The sequence below is a fragment of the Bombina bombina genome, chromosome 6 (genome assembly GCF_027579735.1).
Source record: "Bombina bombina isolate aBomBom1 chromosome 6, aBomBom1.pri, whole genome shotgun sequence".
Lineage (NCBI taxonomy): Eukaryota > Metazoa > Chordata > Amphibia > Anura > Bombinatoridae > Bombina > Bombina bombina.
The window spans coordinates 444,725,411-444,744,688 of NC_069504.1; the positions used below are offsets into that span (position 1 = coordinate 444,725,411).

At 38.0% G+C, this 19,278-nt stretch overlaps 1 protein-coding gene across 1 annotated transcript in view; it reads right to left on the reverse strand.

The window, feature by feature from the left end:
- The window catches only part of PCBD2 (pterin-4 alpha-carbinolamine dehydratase 2), a 340,449-nt gene that overhangs the window by 205,079 nt on the left and 116,092 nt on the right, over positions 1-19,278 (reverse strand). The gene's annotated exons all lie outside the window — the stretch shown is intronic.

Below are 19,278 nucleotides of genomic sequence, written 5' to 3' on the forward strand. Positions count from 1 at the left end.
CTATCATTGTACCCAGCACTACGGAATTTTGTTGCGCTATACAAATAAATGATAATAATAATCTTCCTTTTGGGCACACCTGATCTAGACTGTGTGTTACTATTATCTCCATTCCCACAGGGCCTCCTGGAGCTGCAATCCAGGTTTGCAACTGCATTTAGCAAGTTTTGTGGTTTAATCAAATTAATTTTTAATTGATTGAAATGTAGCTGTGTACAAGTGTCATGTTTTTAAAATGTGGGGCTATTTATTAAATGTATATTAAATTAAGAAAATGTTTGCTCACTGACTGGAACTCCACAATCAAACTCAGTGTTCACTGCATGACATTAAAGGACCATGAAACCCAAACATGTTCTTTCATTATTCAGATAGAGGATACAATTTGGAAACTTTTTTTAATTTACTTGTATCAAATTTTTTTGTTCTCATGTTTGTTGAAGAGATACCTAGGTAGGTAGCGTGCACATGCCTGAAGCACTACATGACAGAAAATAGTGCTGCCATCTAGTGCTCCTGCTAATGTATAACATTTTTGCAAAACTGCTGCCATATAGTGCTGCAGACACGTGCACACTCGAGTTTACATCCCTGTTTTTCACCAAAGGATAACAAGAAAACAAAGAATATATGATAATAGAAATAAATTAGAAAATTGTTTAAAATTCTATGTTCTATCTCAATCATTAAATCATTTTTTTGTGTTTAAAAATCCCTTTAACCCCTTAACCACCGAGGACGTGCCAGGAACGTCCTACAAAAAAATACCCTTAACGACCAAGGAGAGAGATCTGTGTTGAGAGAGAGATTTATTTAGTTATATTAGTTTGCAATTTGAAAAACCCAAAAGGTTCTTTTCAGAGCCATTAACCCTAGCTTGCTAGTGATCACTACAAATCACTGGCTCGTGCACAAAAGCACTTTTTTGCTCTGTGCATTTTTTTAGGGGTTCATTTTTTTAGTAACTTTTTGTGAGACCCAAAGGCTCTTATTAGAGCCATTTAGTTAATTTAAATTTATTTTATTTTTTTAGTAATTAACCCCTAGCTTGCCAGTGAATCCCTGGCTCGTGCACAAAAGCACTTTTTTTGCTCTGTGCATTTTTTTAGGGGTTCTTTTTTTTTTTAAAGTAATTTTTTTTTATACCCAAAGGTCATTTAGTTAAATTAAAATTTTGTGTTGATTTTTTTTTTAGTAATTTTTTTTCTCTGTGACAGATACAAATAAATCACGTCACAGAGAACATAAACTGCTGAGGAGGCATATGCCATACTTGCGTCAGAGTCAGACGCCTCTATGTCGGACTGAGACCCCAATTTTGACCCTGCCATATGCTCAGATACATCATTAGATACAGTCTCAACTGATAGTGATGTATCTGTGGCTGCTACCCCCCTGCCAGAAGGAGACGTGTTACTCCAGCTGCCATTGCTGCTGAAGAGTGGGAAACGCCTCATCTCCAGAGGCCAGATATCCCACCCTTCACAGCAAATCCTGGCATAAATGCGGATGTGTCAGGATTTAGCCCCCAGCAGTTTATGGAGGTGTTTCTGGGCGATGATGTATTGGGGAACATAGTCGCCCAAACTAATTTATATGCCCATCAGTTCCGTGCTGCAAAGCCTGATAGTTTTTTGGCAAAGCAGCAATGGGCCCCCGTCAATGTGCCAGAATTTAAAAAATTCTGGGCATTGACTATGCTGATGGGCATCATAAAGAAACCCTCCCATCTGCTCCTACTGGAGCAGTAGCCCCATTTTCTCTACCCCCATTTTCTCCCAGAGTATGTCAAGGAAGAGGTATGAAATGATTCTACATTTCATGCACTTCAGCAACAACAGCCTGTGCCCCCCTAGGGAGCATCCCCAGTTTGACAGGCTATATAAAATCCACCCACTGATTACCTTGGGGTGTCAACGTTTCAAATATATACACTTTCATGGCAATAAATAAAACTGGGGTATGCAATAGGCCCCAAACTAAAGATAGGCCTATCAGAAGAAATACTCTCACTTTCCACTCAAATTACAAGTCATACAATTGTAACTGAACCTTCACAAAATCCTAGCAAACCCATGCATGGGGGGCATAGGTGTACTCAGGAGGTCTTGCAGAAAACAACCTCCTAAAAAATATTGCAAACAATAAGTTACAACAGTTTCTCCTAAATCATAGTAAAAAAAGCAATGTTAGCGCTGCGGAATCTGTTGGCGCTCTACAAATAACCGATAATAATAATAATAATAATGTATGTGTAAAAATGAAAATTGAAAAATTACCACAATACACTCTCTCCAATTTTTTTGGCTGAAACGGTTGCATCAAAGCACTCAATATACAATACCTTGGGGTGTCAACTTTTCAAATATATGCGTATTCATGGAAAGCAAATAAATTGGGGTAAGTAAAAAGGCCCCCAAAAAGACGATAGGCAAAGAAAATGTGTTAAATGTGAAAAAAAATCACAAACGCATGTCAGACATTTGGCATTGCACCCCCCAAACAAGCCAACAAACCTATGCATAGGTGGTATCACTGCACTCAGGAGATGTTGGTGAACACATATTAGGGTCTTCTTTGGCAGTAACACATAACAAGAGCTGAGAATCCATGTCTAAAATACAATGTGTGTGAAAAATAACACAAAAAAATTACTGCCCAATAGTTTGACAAAGACTGGTGGTTGAATTAGTGCATGGAAAGTGTTAAAATACCAGAATTTCCAATACCCTAGGGTGTCTACTTTTCAAAAATATATGGTTTGATTGCGGTAAATTACATTGGCCAGCTTCAGAAATGTCCCAAATAGGACATGAGTGCATGGGATGTGAAATTTCCAAGTTGAAAAACTGGAATGTGTCCACTAAAAAACATAATTTATGCTTACCTGATAAATTTATTTCTCTTGTAGTGTATCCAGTCCACGGATCATCCATTACTTATGGAAATTCTCCTTCCCAACAGGAAGTTGCAAGAGGATCACCCACAGCAGAGCTGCTATATAGCTCCTCCCCTCACTGCCATATCCAGTCATTCGACCGAAACAAGACGAGAAAGGAGAAACCATAGGGTGCAGTGGTGACTGTAGTTTAATTAAAATTTAGACCTGCCTTAAAAGGACAGGGCGGGCCGTGGACTGGATACACTACAAGAGAAATAAATGTATCAGGTAAGCATAAATTATGTTTTCTCTTGTTAAGTGTATCCAGTCCACGGATCATCCATTACTTATGGGATACCAATACCAAAGCTAAAGTACACGGATGATGGGAGGGACAAGGCAGGATTAAACGGAAGGAACCACTGCCTGAAGAACCTTTCTCCCAAAAACAGCCTCCGAAGAAGCAAAAGTATCAAATTTGTAAAATTTTGAAAAGGTGTGAAGCGAAGACCAAGTCGCAGCCTTGCAAATCTGTTCAACAGAGGCCTCATTTTTAAAGGCCCAGGTGGAAGCCACAGCTCTAGTAGAATGAGCTGTAATCCTTTCAGGGGGCTGCTGTCCAGCAGTCTCATAGGCTAAGCGAATTATGCTCAGAAGCCAAAAGGAAAGAGAGGTTGCCGAAGCTTTTTGACCTCTCCTCTGTCCAGAGTAAACGACAAAAAGGGAAGATGTTTGGCGAAAATCTTTAGTAGCTTATAAGTAAAACTTCAAGGCACGGACTACGTCCAGATTATGTAAGAGACGTTCCTTCTTTGAAGAAGGATTAGGACACAATGATGGAACAACAATCTCTTGATTGATATTCTTGTTAGAAACCACTTTAGGTAAAAACCCAGGTTTGGTATGCAGAACTACCTTATCTGCATGAAAAATCAGATAAGGACAATCACATTGTAAGGCAGATAGCTCAGATACTCTTCGAGCCGAGGAAATAGCCATCAAAAACAGAACTTTCCAAGATAAAAGTTTAATATCAATGGAATGAAGGGGTTCAATCGGAACTCCTTGAAGAACTTTAAGAACCAAGTTTAAGCTCCACGGGGGAGCAACAGTTTGAAACACAGGCTTAATTCTAACCAAAGCCTGACAAAATGCCTGGACGTCTGGAACCTCTGCCAGATGCTTGTGCAAAAGAATAGACAGAGCAGAAATCTGTCCTTTTAAAGAACTAGCTGATAATCCTTTGTCCAAACCCTCTTGGAGAAAAGACAATATCCTAGGAATCCTAACCTTACTCCATGAGAAATTCTTGGATTCACACCAATAAAGATATTTACGCCATATCTTATGGTAGATTTTCCTGGTGACAGGCTTTCGTGCCTGTATTAAGGTATCAATGACTGACTCGGGGAAGCCACGCCTTGATAGGATCAAGCGTTCAATCTCCATGCAGTCAGTCTCAGAGAAATTAGATTTGGATGATTGCAAGGACCTTGTATTAGAAGGTCCTGCCTCAGAGGCAGAGTCCATGGTGGAAAGGATGACATGTCCACTAGGTCTGGATACCAGGTCCTGCGTGGCCACGCAGGCGCTATCAGAATCACCGATGCTCTCTCCTGCTTGATTTTGGCAATCAGTCGAGGGAGCAGAGGAAACGGTGGAAACACATAAGCCAGGTTGAAGAACCAAGGAGCTGCTAGAGCATCTATCAGCGTCGCTCCAGGGTCCCTGGACCTGGATCCTTAACAAGGAAGCTTGGCGTTCTGGCGAGACGCCATGAGATCCAGTTCTGGTTTGCCCCAACGATGGATCAGTTGAGCAAACACCTCCGGATGGAGTTCCCACTCCCCCGGATGAAAAGTCTGACGACTTAGAAAATCCACCTCCCAGTTCTCTACGCCTGGGATGTGGATCGCTGACAGATGGCAAGAGTGAGACTCTGCCCAGCGAATTATCTTTGAGACTTCTAACATCGCTAGGGAACTCCTGGTTCCCCCTTGATGGTTGATGTAAGCCACAGTCGTGATGTTGTCCGACTGAAATCTGATGAACCTCAGGGTTGCTAACTGAGGCCAAGCTAGAAGAGCATTGAATATTGCTCTTAACTCCAGAATATTTATTGGGAGGAGTTTCTCCTCCTGAGTCCACGATCCCTGAGCCTTCAGGGAGTTCCAGACTGCGCCCCAACCTAGAAGGCTGGCATCTGTTGTTACAATCGTCCAATCTGGCCTGCGAAAGGTCATACCCTTGGACAGATGGACCCGAGATAGCCACCAGAGAAGAGAATCTCTGGTCTCTTGATCCAGATTTAGTAGAGGGGACAAATCTGAGTAATCCCCATTCCACTGACTTAGCATGCATAATTGCAGCGGTCTGAGATGCAGGCACGCAAATGGCACTATGTCCATTGCCGCTACCATTAAGCCGATTACTTCCATGCACTGAACCACTGACGGACGTGGAATGGAATGAAGGACACGGCAAGCATTTAGAAGTTTTGATAACCTGGACTCCGTCAGGAAAATTTTCATCTCTACAGAATCTATAAGAGTCCCACTTGCAAATGGATGATTAACCCCTTAATACCAAAAACGGAATAACAAATGACAAAAACGTTTTTTAAACAGTCACAACAACTGCCACAGCTCTACTGTGGCTTTTTACCTCCCTCAATACGACTTTTGAAGCCTTTTGAGCCCTTCAGAGAAGTACTGGAACATGCAGGAAGAAGCTGGATGTCTGTGTCTGTAATTTTTGCTGCGCAAAAAAGCGCTAAAATAGGCCCCTCCCACTCATATTACAACAGTGGAAAGACTCCAGGAACTGTTTCTAGGCAAAATTCAAGCCAGCCATGTGGAAAAAACTAGGCCCCAATAAGTTTTATCACCAAACATATATAAAAAACGATTAAACATGCCAGCAAACGTTTTAAAATACACTTTTATAAGAGTATGTATCTCTATTAATAAGCCTGATACCAGTCGCTATCACTGCATTTAAGACTTTACTTACATTACTTCGGTATCAGCAGCATTTTCTAGCAAATTCCATCCCTAGAAAAATATTTTAACTGCACATACCTTATTGCAGGAAAACCTGCACGCTATTCCCCCTCTGAAGTTACCTCACTCCTCAGAATATGTGAGAACAGCAAAGGATCTTAGTTACTTCTGCTAAGATCATAGAAAACGCAGGCAGATTCTTCTTCCAAATACTGCCTGAGATAAACAGTACACTCCGGTACCATTTAAAAATAACAAACTTTTGATTGAAGAAATAAACTAAGTATAAAACACCACAGTCCTCTTACGACCTCCATCTTAGTTAAGAGTTGCAAGAGAATGACTGGATATGGCAGTGAGGGGAGGAGCTATATAGCAGCTCTGCTGTGGGTGATCCTCTTGCAACTTCCTGTTGGGAAGGAGAATATCCCATAAGTAATGGATGATCCGTGGACTGGATACACTTAACAAGAGAAATAAGGCCTTTTAGCCCCAGAGAACCTGACACACCTATACATGGTTGGTATCAATGTACTCAGGAAATGATGCTAAAGACATATTGGGGTGTTATTTGGCAGTAACCCTTAATGATCTCAGTAAATGTATTCTTAAATTGCTATTTTGTCAAAAATTCGCCACTTTTTTTCTTTTTTCAAACTTTGGCATAGATTGGTGGTAAAATAGTTGCATGGAAAGAGTCAAAATACCCCATGTTTAATATCTTAGGTTGTCTTCTTTTAAAATATATATATATATATATATATATATATATATATATATATATATATATATATGTGTGTGTGAAGGGTTATTCAGCGATTCCTGACAGATATCAGTGTTACAATGTAACTATCGCTAATTTTGAAAAAAATGGTTTGGAAATAGCAAAGTGCTACTTGTACTTATTGCCCTATAACTTGCAAACAAAGCAAAGAACATGTAAACATTGGGTATTTCAAAACTCAGGACAACATTTATAAACTATTTAGCATGGGTGTTTTATGGTGGTTGTAGATGTGTAAGACATTTTGGGGGTCAAAGTTACAAAAAGTGTGTTTTTTTCCATTTTTTCCTCATATTGTTTTTTTGGTTTTTTTTTAAAGTAAATTATAAGATTTTATGACAATAATGGTATCTTTAGAAAGTCCATTTAATGGCGAGAAAAACGGTATATAATATGTGTGGGTACAGTAAATGAGTAAGAGGAAAATTACAGCTAAACACAAACACGCAGAAATGCAACAATAGCCTTGGTCCCAGACGGTCAACAAATTGAAAAGTGGTCTGGTCACGAAGGGGTTAAAAAACACGAGTAATGACTATGTTTTTTAATGGATTGGAATTGCTTAAGATTTGAAAAATCTGCAAAAATAAAATGTAATGATGGCAAACTTGGGTTTCTGTACAGTCTTAATGGAAAACCAGGCCTGGTCTTTTGAAGTTTTTTTAATCTTGCAGAAGTGGCACACAATATCCTGTAGTTCTACAACTAATTTAGAAAAAAATCTACTAACTAATTTACATGAAGTTTTCAGATAAAACTTTTAGTCAATATGGCTGAGAAGAAATACAATTTGAAAACTGTATGCTTTTATAAAAAATAAAAAAATATTAATGAGACCTATTTCTATCAAAACCCAAGGAAAATATTACCCAATTTCAATGCTATATGATAACTAAATAGGTAACAATAAATACATTTGTATATGTAGTTAAGTCTTACAGTTGACAGTCAGTAGAGGAAATGTTGCAATTATGGATGTGTTTAATTACATTGTGCATTATGTTCAAATATAAAAAGATTAATGACAATGAAATAAATATGGACGATATTACATAACAAGTATTGACCAAATGAACTGTTTGCTTGGCTTATTCATTGTTGATAATGAATACAAAAATTTGAATGATTAAAACAAGTGTTTTACCAAACTATGGCCTAGATTTGGAGTTTGGCGTTAGCCATGAAAACCAGCGTTAGAGGCTCCTAACGCTGGTTTTAGGCTACCTCCGGTATTTGGAGTCACTCAAAATAGGGTCTAACGCTCACTTTTCAGCCGCGACTTTTCCATACCGCAGATCCCCTTACGTCAATTGCGTATCCTATCTTTTCAATGGGATTTTTCTAACTCCGGTATTTAGAGTCGTGTCTGAAGTGAGCGTTAGACATCTAACGACAAAACTCCAGCCGCAGGAAAAAAGTCGGTAGTTAAGAGCTTTCTGGGCTAACGCCGGTTTATAAAGCTCTTAACTACAGTACTCTAAAGTACACTAACACCCATAAACTACCTATGTACCCCTAAACCGAGGTCCCCCCACATTGCCGCCACTCGATTAAATTTTTTTAACCCCTAATCTGCCGACCGCCACCTACGTTATACTTATGTACCCCTAATCTGCTGCCCCTAACACCGCCGACCCCTGTATTATATTTATTAACCCAAACCTGCCCCCCACAACGTCGCCTCCACCTACCTACACTTATTAACCCCTAATCTGCCGACCGCAAAGCGCCGCCACCTACGTTATCCTTATGTACCCCTAATCTGCTGCCCCTAACACCGCCGACCCCATATTATATTTATTAACCCCTAATCTGCCCCCCACAACATCGCAGCCAGCTACCTACAATAATTAACCCCTAATCTGCCGACCGCAAAGCGCCGCCACCTACGTTATCCTTATGTACCCCTAATCTGCTGCCCCTAACACCGCCGACCCCTATATTATATTTATTAACCCCTAATCTGCCCCCCACAACGTCGCCTCCACCTGCCTACACTTATTAACCCCTAATCTGCCGACCGGAGCTCACCGCTATTCTAATAAATGTATTAACCCCTAAAGCTAAGTCTAACCCTAACACTAACACCCCCCTAAATTAAATATAATTTTAATCTAACTAAATTAATTAACTCTTATTAAATAAATTATTCCTATTTAAAGATAAATACTTATCTGTAAAATAAATCCTAATATAGCTACAATATAAATTATAATTATATTATAGCTATTTTAGGATTTATATTTATTTTACAGGTAACTTTGTATTTATTTTAACCAGGTACAATAGCTATTAAATAGTTAAGAACTATTTAATAGCTAAAATAGTTAAAATAATTACAAAATTACCTGTAAAATAAATCCTAACCTAAGTTACAATTAAACCTAACACTACACTATCAATAAATTAATTAAATAAACTACCTACAATTACCTACAATTAACCTAACACTACACTATCAATAAATTAATTAAATACAATTCCTACAAATAAATACAATTAAATAAACTAGCTAAAGTACAAAAAATAAAAAAGAACTAAGTTACAAAAAATAAAAAAATATTTACAAACATAAGAAAAATATTACAACAATTTTAAACTAATTACACCTACTCTAAGCCCCCTAATAAAATAACAAAGCCCCCCAAAATAAAAAAATGCCCTACCCTATTCTAAATTACTAAAGTTCAAAGCTCTTTTACCTTACCAGCCCTGAACAGGGCCCTTTGCGGGGCATGCCCCAAAGAATTCAGCTCTTTTGCCTGTAAAAAAAAACATACAATACCCCCCCCAACATTACAACCCACCACCCACATACCCCTAATCTAACCCAAACCCCCCTTAAATAAACCTAACACTAAGCCCCTGAAGATCTTCCTACCTTATCTTCACCATACCAGGTTCACCGATCCGTCCTGAAGAGCTCCTCCGATGTCCTAATCCAAGCCCAAGCGGGGGGCTGAAGAGGTCCATGATCCGGCTGAAGTCTTCATCCAAGCGGGAGCTGAAGAGGTCCATGATCCGGATGAAGTCTTCATCCAAGCGGGAGCTGAAGAGGTCCATGATCCGGATGAAGTCTTCTATCAACGGCATCTTCAATCTTCTTTCTTCCGGATCCATCTTGCAGACCTCCGACGCGGAACATCCTCTTCTCCCGACGCCTACTAGCCGAATGACGGTTCCTTTAAGGGACGTCATCCAAGATGGCATCCCTCGAATTCCGATTGGCTGATAGGATTCTATCAGCCAATCGGAATTAAGGTAGGAATATTCTGATTGGCTGATGGAATCAGCCAATCAGAATCAAGTTCAATCCGATTGGCTGATCCAATCAGCCAATCAGATTGAGCTCGCATTCTATTGGCTGATCGGAACAGGGCCCTGTTCAGGGCTGGTAAGGTAAAAGAGCTTTGAACTGTAGTAATTTAGAATAGGGTAGGGCATTTTTTATTTTGGGGGTCTTTGTTATTTTATTAGGGGGCTTAGAGTAGGTGTAATTAGTTTAAAATTGTTGTAATATTTTTCTTATGTTTGTAAATATTTTTTTATTTTTTGTAACTTAGTTCTTTTTTATTTTTTGTACTTTAGTTAGTTTATTTCATTGTAGTTATTTGTAGGAATTGTATTTAATTTATTTATTGATAGTGTAGTGTTAGGTTTAATTGTAGGAAATTGTAGGTATTTTATTTAATTAATTTAATGATAGTATAGTGTTAGGTTTAATTGTAACTTAGGTTAGGATTTATTTTACAGGTAATTTTGTAATTATTTTAACTAGGTAGCTATTAAATAGTTCTTAACTATTTAATAGCTATTGTACCTGGTTAAAATAATTACAAAGTGGGGGCGGAGCCAACTACCGCAGGAGTAGGACGCACATCTTAGGAGCTCTTACAATATACCGTGATTTTAATAGTCTATAATATTCACAAAGCTTATTCGTGTCTTTATTTTGGAGATTTACATTGAAGACCACCTTCTGGGCACTACTGGAGGACATTGCAACACCAAGAGTTTAAATTTCCCTTCTAATCCCTGCTCTCTACCTCTCACGGGGACACCGAGTGCCTGAGAACATGGCTGCGCTTTTTCTGACTCAGTTGGCGAATCTATTAGATCGACACCATGACTCTTTATTAAAGACAATAGATGAGGCTTTTAGACCTCCCGTTATCCACACTGTTGATGCCTGCGAAGGGAGGCACGCAACAGGCGCACTCAGCATGCTACAGTTGCCATCTTTCCTTCCTGTACCGAGATTTCCCTCAGTGCCCTGTAATGATTCGGAGCTTAAGAGGCGAGATGCTGTCAAAAAGATGGATTTCAGCTTGCCACTACAAGATTTACAGCCAGCTGAGCCTTGCAGAAATTTGGTAGCGGCACCGGTGAAAGATACTCATAGCCGCGTGGCCCCCATCTGGCAATTAACCGGCCGACGCCTCTCAAAGCTGCAAGACACGGGCCGTGCTACTGACCTACGACTACAGGGTCCTGGAATAGGTATGTCGCAAACCTGCGGAGTTCGCTCTCTATACTACTGCCGTTGCTGCGTCTCTTTGCTGGTGCGACAGTGGGACCCTGGAGGTTCCCCATTCTGCCTTTTTGATGGCACAGATAGCGCAGATTCAAGCAGCAGGAACTATTACAGTAAACCAGAGGTGATTTCTTTGTGCCTCTTAGAGACCTTGAATCGTGATGAAAGGGGCTAAGTACAAAAGACACAACTCTCCTTCACATTGTGGACCGACAGTCCTACTCCATATTGGCCTCATTAGCAAAAGTTGTTCTCCTGCTACCACAGATCCACATTGTTTCTTATATGGGACATACGTTAATATTGAAATGACTTTAGAAGGTTGCCCACAATTATATTTCCTGCTACTAGTATTGCTGCTCACGACAGTCTTATTCACTACTACAGTTGGGGAATGTCTTTATGTGTACCTCTAATTGTGAAACTGTTTCCTTAACTGGGATTCCTTTCCTCAATTATAATGCCTGATATTGTTCTGAGTAACGATCACCTATTTGCATGTACCGAGGCTTACATTGTTTATTGTTTTTTAATTACAGCTGTATCCCTTTCAGTATTTATATGGTATGTTCCTTTTGGCTACCTACTTCCTCTATTAATATTGCTTGTTGGGGCCTTGTGTACTGACTGTTAAGCTTTATACTTGTATGGTGCAGGCGTAGCCAGCGGCCGAGGCAGCGCCTTACCAATCAATATACCTAATATTATAGGCGTCTCGATATGTTTAGCAGATTTGCTCCACTGATGTTACAGTTTTGGTATATAGAGTATATCATCTGCCCCCAAATCACTTCAAGCCATAAGGCCTCCTGCCATTTTATAAGCAGCCTTTTGAACATGTGTGTTTTATGTTACTACTGTTCCAGCTCAACACATATAGCTCACCCTTTGCCATTGCCTGCAATTTTCCTCTCCAAGAAGGCGTTTATTGCCTAGATCAGTCAGACAACGTGGGCTGCATATATAATATATTCCAAGACAAACTATAGTGCCCATTCTATATTGGCTAACTGATTCCAGTTGGCATACCTAGTACAGTAAGGGGATATAACCCTGTGGCTAACAGTTCTGGTCACTACTGTTCTTGGGCGGGCAGGACCTGCCTTATTATTTCTACCACCTACTCTTCATTACAATGTATTATAGGTAAACTCTATGAATATTGCCAGCTGGGTTAATATAAAATTTGTGGATTTCCTGGCTTGAGTATCCCCTTATGTTAGCATGCCCTTCATAAGTTAATATCATATTATCCCATAATGACCACCTCCCCCCCCCTCCACTACCCTATAATGTGCCTCCTAGTATAGGAGAACTCCTTAGACGGTAACATAAGCACTCCCTCAATCTAGCATACCCTTAACTGGCTAGTTTTATACTATTTCATATTGACCACCTCCCCCCCATTATTCTACCTATAAAAAGTATATCTCCTAATCTAGGAGATTTAACTACACGACTTATCTTGTCTATGTCGTATCCTGTTTATTCCTATTTTCTTATTTTACCATATTAGTTTTACCAGTTCTTCTACACTATTAAATTCAACTGTAAAGTTATGTTTTTATACATAGCATACCCGCACATTCAATAGCACTAAATTACTTTGCCATATATCTCGTTAGATAGATATTCTACCATACCTACACAACACTATTTAACCAGTAACAACGTTCGCCGACGTTGCTTAAAATATACCTTGGTAATCTATTCTATCATACTATTATAGAAAAGAGTTTCCTGATTCTTCCATAGATTAGCCTATGATGTTTATCTTATATATTTGGATGGACGTAGTGTATGTGAAATGTTTCATTTATACATGTTCTGTACAACATTTTTATTACATAAGATGTATTGGTTTTTCGCACAACCTCAATAAAAATCTTTAAAAAAAAAAAAAAAAAAAAAATAATTACAAAGTTGCCTGTCAAATAAATATTAATCCTAAAATAGCTATAATATAATTATAATTTATATTGTAGCTATATTAGGATTTATTTTACAGGTAAGTATTTATTTTAAATAGGAATAATTTATTTAATAAGAGATAATTAATTTCGTTAGATGTAAATTATATTTAACTTAGGGGGGTGTTAGTGTTAGGGTTAGACTTAGCTTTAGGGGTTAATACATTTATTGGAATAGCGGTGAGCTCCAGTCGGCAGATTAGGGGTTAATAATTGAAGTTAGGTGTCGGCGATGTTAGGGAGGGCAGATTAGGGGTTAATACTATTTATTATAGGGTTAGTGAGGCGGATTAGGGGTTAATAACTTTATTATAGTAGCGCTCAGGTCCGGTCGGCAGATTAGGGGTTAATAAGTGTAGGCAGGTGGAGGCGACGTTGTGGGGGGCAGATTAGGGGTTAATAAATATAATATAGGGGTCGGCGATGTTAGGGCAGCAGATTAGGGGTACATAGGGATAATGTAAGTAGCGGCGGTTACGGAGCAGCAGATTAGGGGTTAATAATAATATGCAGGGGTCAGCGATAGCGGGGGCGGCAGATTAGGGGTTAATAAGTGTAAGGTTAAGGGTGTTTAGACTCGGGGTACATGTTAGAGTGTTAGGTGCAGACGTAGGAAGTGTTTCCGCATAGCAAACAATGGGGCTGCGTTAGGAGCTGAACGCGGCTTTTTTGCAGGTGTTAGGTTTTTTTTTCAGCTCAAACAGCCCCATTGTTTCCTATGGGGGAATCGTGCACGAGCACGGATTTGAGGCTGGCCGCTTGCGTAAGCAACTCTGGTATCGAGAGTTGAAGCTGCGTTAAATATGCTCTACGCTCCTTTTTTTTGGAGCCTAACGCAGCCTTTATGTGGACTCTCAATACCAGAGTTATTTTTATGGTGCGGCCAGAAAAAAGCCGGCGTTAGATTTTCGGGTCGTTACCGACAAAACTCCAAATCTAGCCGTAAAGGTTTTAGCTACATAAATGTTTAAAAGGGAAGTAGAGAATTTTGTTTATTTTATTTTTATTGTGGATTTTAATTTACTTAAAATTACTAAACGTTTGATTTATTGTTCATCTATAGTAATAACAATAAAATATATCATACCAAAATGTATCATCAAATATATAGAAAGATAGTTATTATTTGTAAATGTATTATTTGTAAATAATAACTGAGTTTAAAGAAATACAATATTTTACCAGATATGGAGATTTATATATTTAAGAGATAAACGTTACTTAAATACTGTATTTGAGTTGTATTAGTTTTAGAAATTTTATAGGATATCAGATTTCTTTCTAATAATGTTGCTAAATAAACATTGTATTCTTTTGCAGAGTCAGCTAGAATAATATCCTGAGAATCCAATGTATTTTTATTAGTGTTAGTCTTGTTTTTTGGAACCTTTTACACAGTTTTGGAAATATGTTTTAAGTGTTAGAGCGACAAAAAAGAGCAATATGCAGAAGGTTTCAAGTCCAGTGGGGTTTGAAGAAATCATTATCCATCAGAGTGGGCTAAAGCTTTGACTTGAAATTCACACTGCTTAAATAATAAGAAAACGAGGATTTATATTATAAAAACTGTTTGCTAGATGATAATTAGGTCCAGACAAATTAGCAAATATGTATTCATTGCCATTAAATTTAGGGTGAAAATGGCTGTAATGCTATAAAGCTCATTTTTTTGGGACTGCCTGAAAATGTAAATTTTGAATTGTGAAATTCCTTTTACAAGTGAAGCCGTCTAAACTCAGGTTAAAAAAAAATGTATTAATGCAATAAATGTTTTACAACTTTAAAATACTGCATTGAGAATCAATTTAAAAATGTATGCTATTCCTTCAGCAGAACAAAGATAATCCTTAACAGATATTTAAACCAAAAATTAATTTATTGCTTAAACAAAATAAAGTACCCTTTGTATAAGAAAATAATTCTGCATACAGTGGAGTATTTATTTTGCTTTTGTAGTAGTAGTACAGTTGATATTAAGTTATTGTTAGAATTGTTGTGGGTGTCCTTTTCTACCCCTTGGTAGTTTTTAATAATATGATAATTACTGTGCAACTGTTATTAATAATGCTCTATATTGTATTTAACTTTGGTAAATTTGTTTTTAATTTTAAAAAAAATGCAATAAAAGGGTAAATGTCAATCAACAAACATATTTCAGTTGGTTACCAAAAATTGAACGATGAGATATGTGTTTAAATTTCTTTTAGTGACTTAACAATTACACTGCAACCATTTCTAATAACACAGCAATGTATTTCAGTCTGCTAGCAGTATAAAATAATTCTTAAACGTGTCTCCATTTTTATGTTCAAAGTTTTTGGGCCAAAAACAACTACTAATACATTGGATAAGGTCAGAAAACAAAAATACAGTTCAAACAAACTTCCAACCTTTGAAACAAAACTCTTTGTATTGACTAAGGCTAAAAATACGTAAAAAGTCTAAATTGTGCTTGGGGGGGAAACTATGAAATATATCCACAGTAATTACATTTTTATGAAAAACAAATGAAAAATTACATATGCCTTGCACTGATGAACTGCGGCTCTGCCAGCGTTTTCTTTTCTAAAGAGCAGATGTAACATTTTAGCCATTGTGATTGTTTGTGGAAGAAAGAATTCTGATCAAGAAGTAAATTGCAGCCAATGCAGGTCCTGCACTTTGTCACAGTAATTCATACTGACAGGTTGCAGTAAGTGGAGATTCCTACTGTGAAAGGAGCAGATGTGAAGGGTCAGTGTTGGACTCTGACTTCAAAACTTTTAACATGTAAAACAGTCCGCATTAGAGCCTGAAACAGCGAGACGATGGATTAACGGATGTCCGTTTAGGGGTTTTGATCTGTTCTTGCAAAGCAATAGTTAACATTTTAAATAAGTGCTTACCCCCTCCCACTATGTGCATCCAAAGCAACTGATTTTAATTGTAACTGTAACCTAAATTACAGTATTAACTTATTTATCAAGTGCTTTGTGTCTTGTTGAATAAAAAAAATTAGATGTGGCTGCTATTTTACATACCAACTTAAAGGGTTATTTTATTGTAATGCTGAAATGTTCTAATTTATTATGCAAATGCTCATAGCTAGTAATGTGTTTCAGACCTGCAACAGGGTTAACAGAAGAAAAATTGGGACTAAAATGAATTGCTGTCCTGAGAAAGGACACGGCTAATAAGCCAATTAGGAGCAGTATACACATGTATCTGCCAATAATATTCTGTGTCCTGTTCAAGGATGGCATAAGAGTAGAGATTAAACAGATAGGGCTAGATTACAAGTGGCACGTTAGCTGTTGCGCCCAAGCGATATTGGGTTTTTGCATGTGATGGAAAAAGCGAACGTTATACAAGTTAAAGTAAATGTGATTGCGAGAGCGCAATCACATTTTACACTCATCAGGTTGGCAGGATTGAAACCCTCTCATAACAGGTAGTGTGTTAAAAAAGTTGCACTAAACGCAAAATAAATACATTTAAAATTACAGTTACACTCATATAAACCCTATCTGATAAAAATTATTAATTTAAATATTAAAAAAATCAAAGTTATAAGGGTTAAAAAGGTATGTGGTATATGACAAGGTGTTTGACTGCAAACAGCTATATTGTAAACATACATATACATGTCTAAATATGTGTATGTATGCATATATGTGTGTACATATGTATTTGTGTGTTTTACTGCATATTTACTGTACATATTTCACATTCCAATATTAACATTATCAGATATATATAGAAATATATATTTAATAATACAAATTCAATTTTTTTCTATGTGAAGAAGATAGGAATGTAAAATGAGTCGCATTTTGCACTTTAGATCTAATGCAGGGTTGGGTTAGTGCACATGAAGAATTGCTAACCTTAATGCGCGTTATTGAAATTCTAAATATAAAATATTAAAAAATAGTAATTATTACAAATTAGTATACATAATAAATATATATATATATATATATATATATATATATATTCTATGGATTATTTAGATTTTTTTTACAGTAAGTATAATAACGTTTAATATTTTATATTTCAATAACGCGCATTAAGGTTAGCAATTCTTCATGTTCGCTAACCCGACACTGCGTTAGACCTAAAGCGCAAGACACATTTTAAATTTCCATGTCCTTCACATAGATTTTATAATATATATATATATATATCTACATATATACACACACACAAAACACGGAAGGGGACTGCACTCTCAGACCGGACCGGGTACACATCCCATGACCCTGCAACATGCTCAGCCCTGGGTGCTCACTGGGACTCACAGGAAGCTGTGCTGTCCCCAGAGTCGCAGGCAGTTAACCCCAGACAGGTCTGGGTGCAATAACCATAAGGAAAATTACAAAACAAATTAATACAACACACAGAGAAAGTCTAGCACTCACTTACAAGCTCTCAGCTAAGATTAAAACCAAAAATTGAAAGGTTAGTTACCGCATTTGGCCAAATGGGACAAACCCAGGTACCACGTCAAGGTCCCTTCCAAAAGCCTGGGACCCTAAAACAGCCACACAATGCAAGCTCTCAATCCAACAAACTTGTTTAAGTGAAGGGTGCACAGGCTTATGTAATTTAAATAATAATGCAGAAAAAGAAATGGTGCATAACAGTCTCAGATAGTACTATATGCCGTTTCAAATCAGTAGACCTTCAATTCTTCATTATTATTATTAGTACTATTACTCCGTCTAGTATTATAGAGTACTAAACAGCTGCTCATGTCAGCGCTAAGTAAAAGAATAGGGAATCATAATACAAAGAAAGCAAATGTCCACCATCTGTAATCCAAGAAAAAAGGGGAAAAACAATTATGAGGAGTGTCCATTAGGAACTCATTCTGATAGATCAGACTAAGTTCATAGTATGCAAACCCTTCTAACTGTCATTGTTATTCTAGCCCCCACCCGCTTTTAGTGAGAAATAAAAGCCAACTTGAAAGTTACGTGGAAAAATAACCCTCCAGCATCCTAAACAACCACAGTTCGTCTGCAATTACACACTGGTTCCAAGCACCGAAAAATATAAAACTTGAACCTCCATTATAGCGTTCCTGGTCGATGTGCCTCAAATAATGTTGTGAAGACTATGTCCCCCATATCCTGAGTTTGTTCACTGTGAGGGACTGTTCCATAGTGAACCAGTTGCCATTTGCGGGATGTCGTCAGATATGGTCTCCGGGAAGATGACTATCACTAACTGAAGGAAACTCTTGGCCATAGGTTACCCAGCAATCAGGTTCTCCACTTGAGCAGTATAGGTTATCTTATCCGTTACGCCATAAGTAGCAAACGGAGTAGTTAGGCTCTTTGCCTTGGACTTTGTAGTTCCGGCGTCCAACAATTCGATTTGCTGCTTTTGTAGGGTCTGTTTCTATGACACTTCATATATCAATACAGGTGGGTGGTGAACGCTGGGGTCCCAGAGCGTCACTGCTGTTATAAACAGCTATGGAGGTGTATTTATAGGCATCTTGTTCTGCAGAAACTGCTTCAACGGGTTGGGATGCCATTTTGAGTGTGTATTCAAAACGTAGCTCGGCAATCTAGAAGGTTGCTTATCTCCCCGATAATGTATGCTGCAGATTCCATATTATAATTGTACAGCAGGTATCATTATTGAAGGCAGTAAAGTAGCCGTTAGCCGGTCTCGTTCCTCACGCTGGTTGCCACGTGGACAAGAAAATGGCCGCTCCCGAGGTCTGTCAGCAAGATCGGTGCCAAAGCAGTGAGGTGCCGCCCACAGTATGTTCCTCTCTTTAATTTTAGACGTTTAGGTCGCCTGAGCCTACAAATTCTCAATATTGGTAAAGCATAGGAGCCTGAACGGTCGCCAAGCTTGTTTTTTTATATAAAATATACCCGGAGCTGCCGTGATGTGCGACTGTTCAGCTTCAGAGTTAGCTCCACCCCCCGAATTAGAATTTGTTTTAATCATAATACAACAATTTTTTAAACACCACAAACCCTATATATTTTAAAGTGATGGTAAATTTCAGACTATAAGAATGTTGCAATGAAAAAACAGAATTTATGTTTACCTGATAAATTACTTTCTCCAACGGTGTGTCCGGTCCACGGCGTCATCCTTACTTG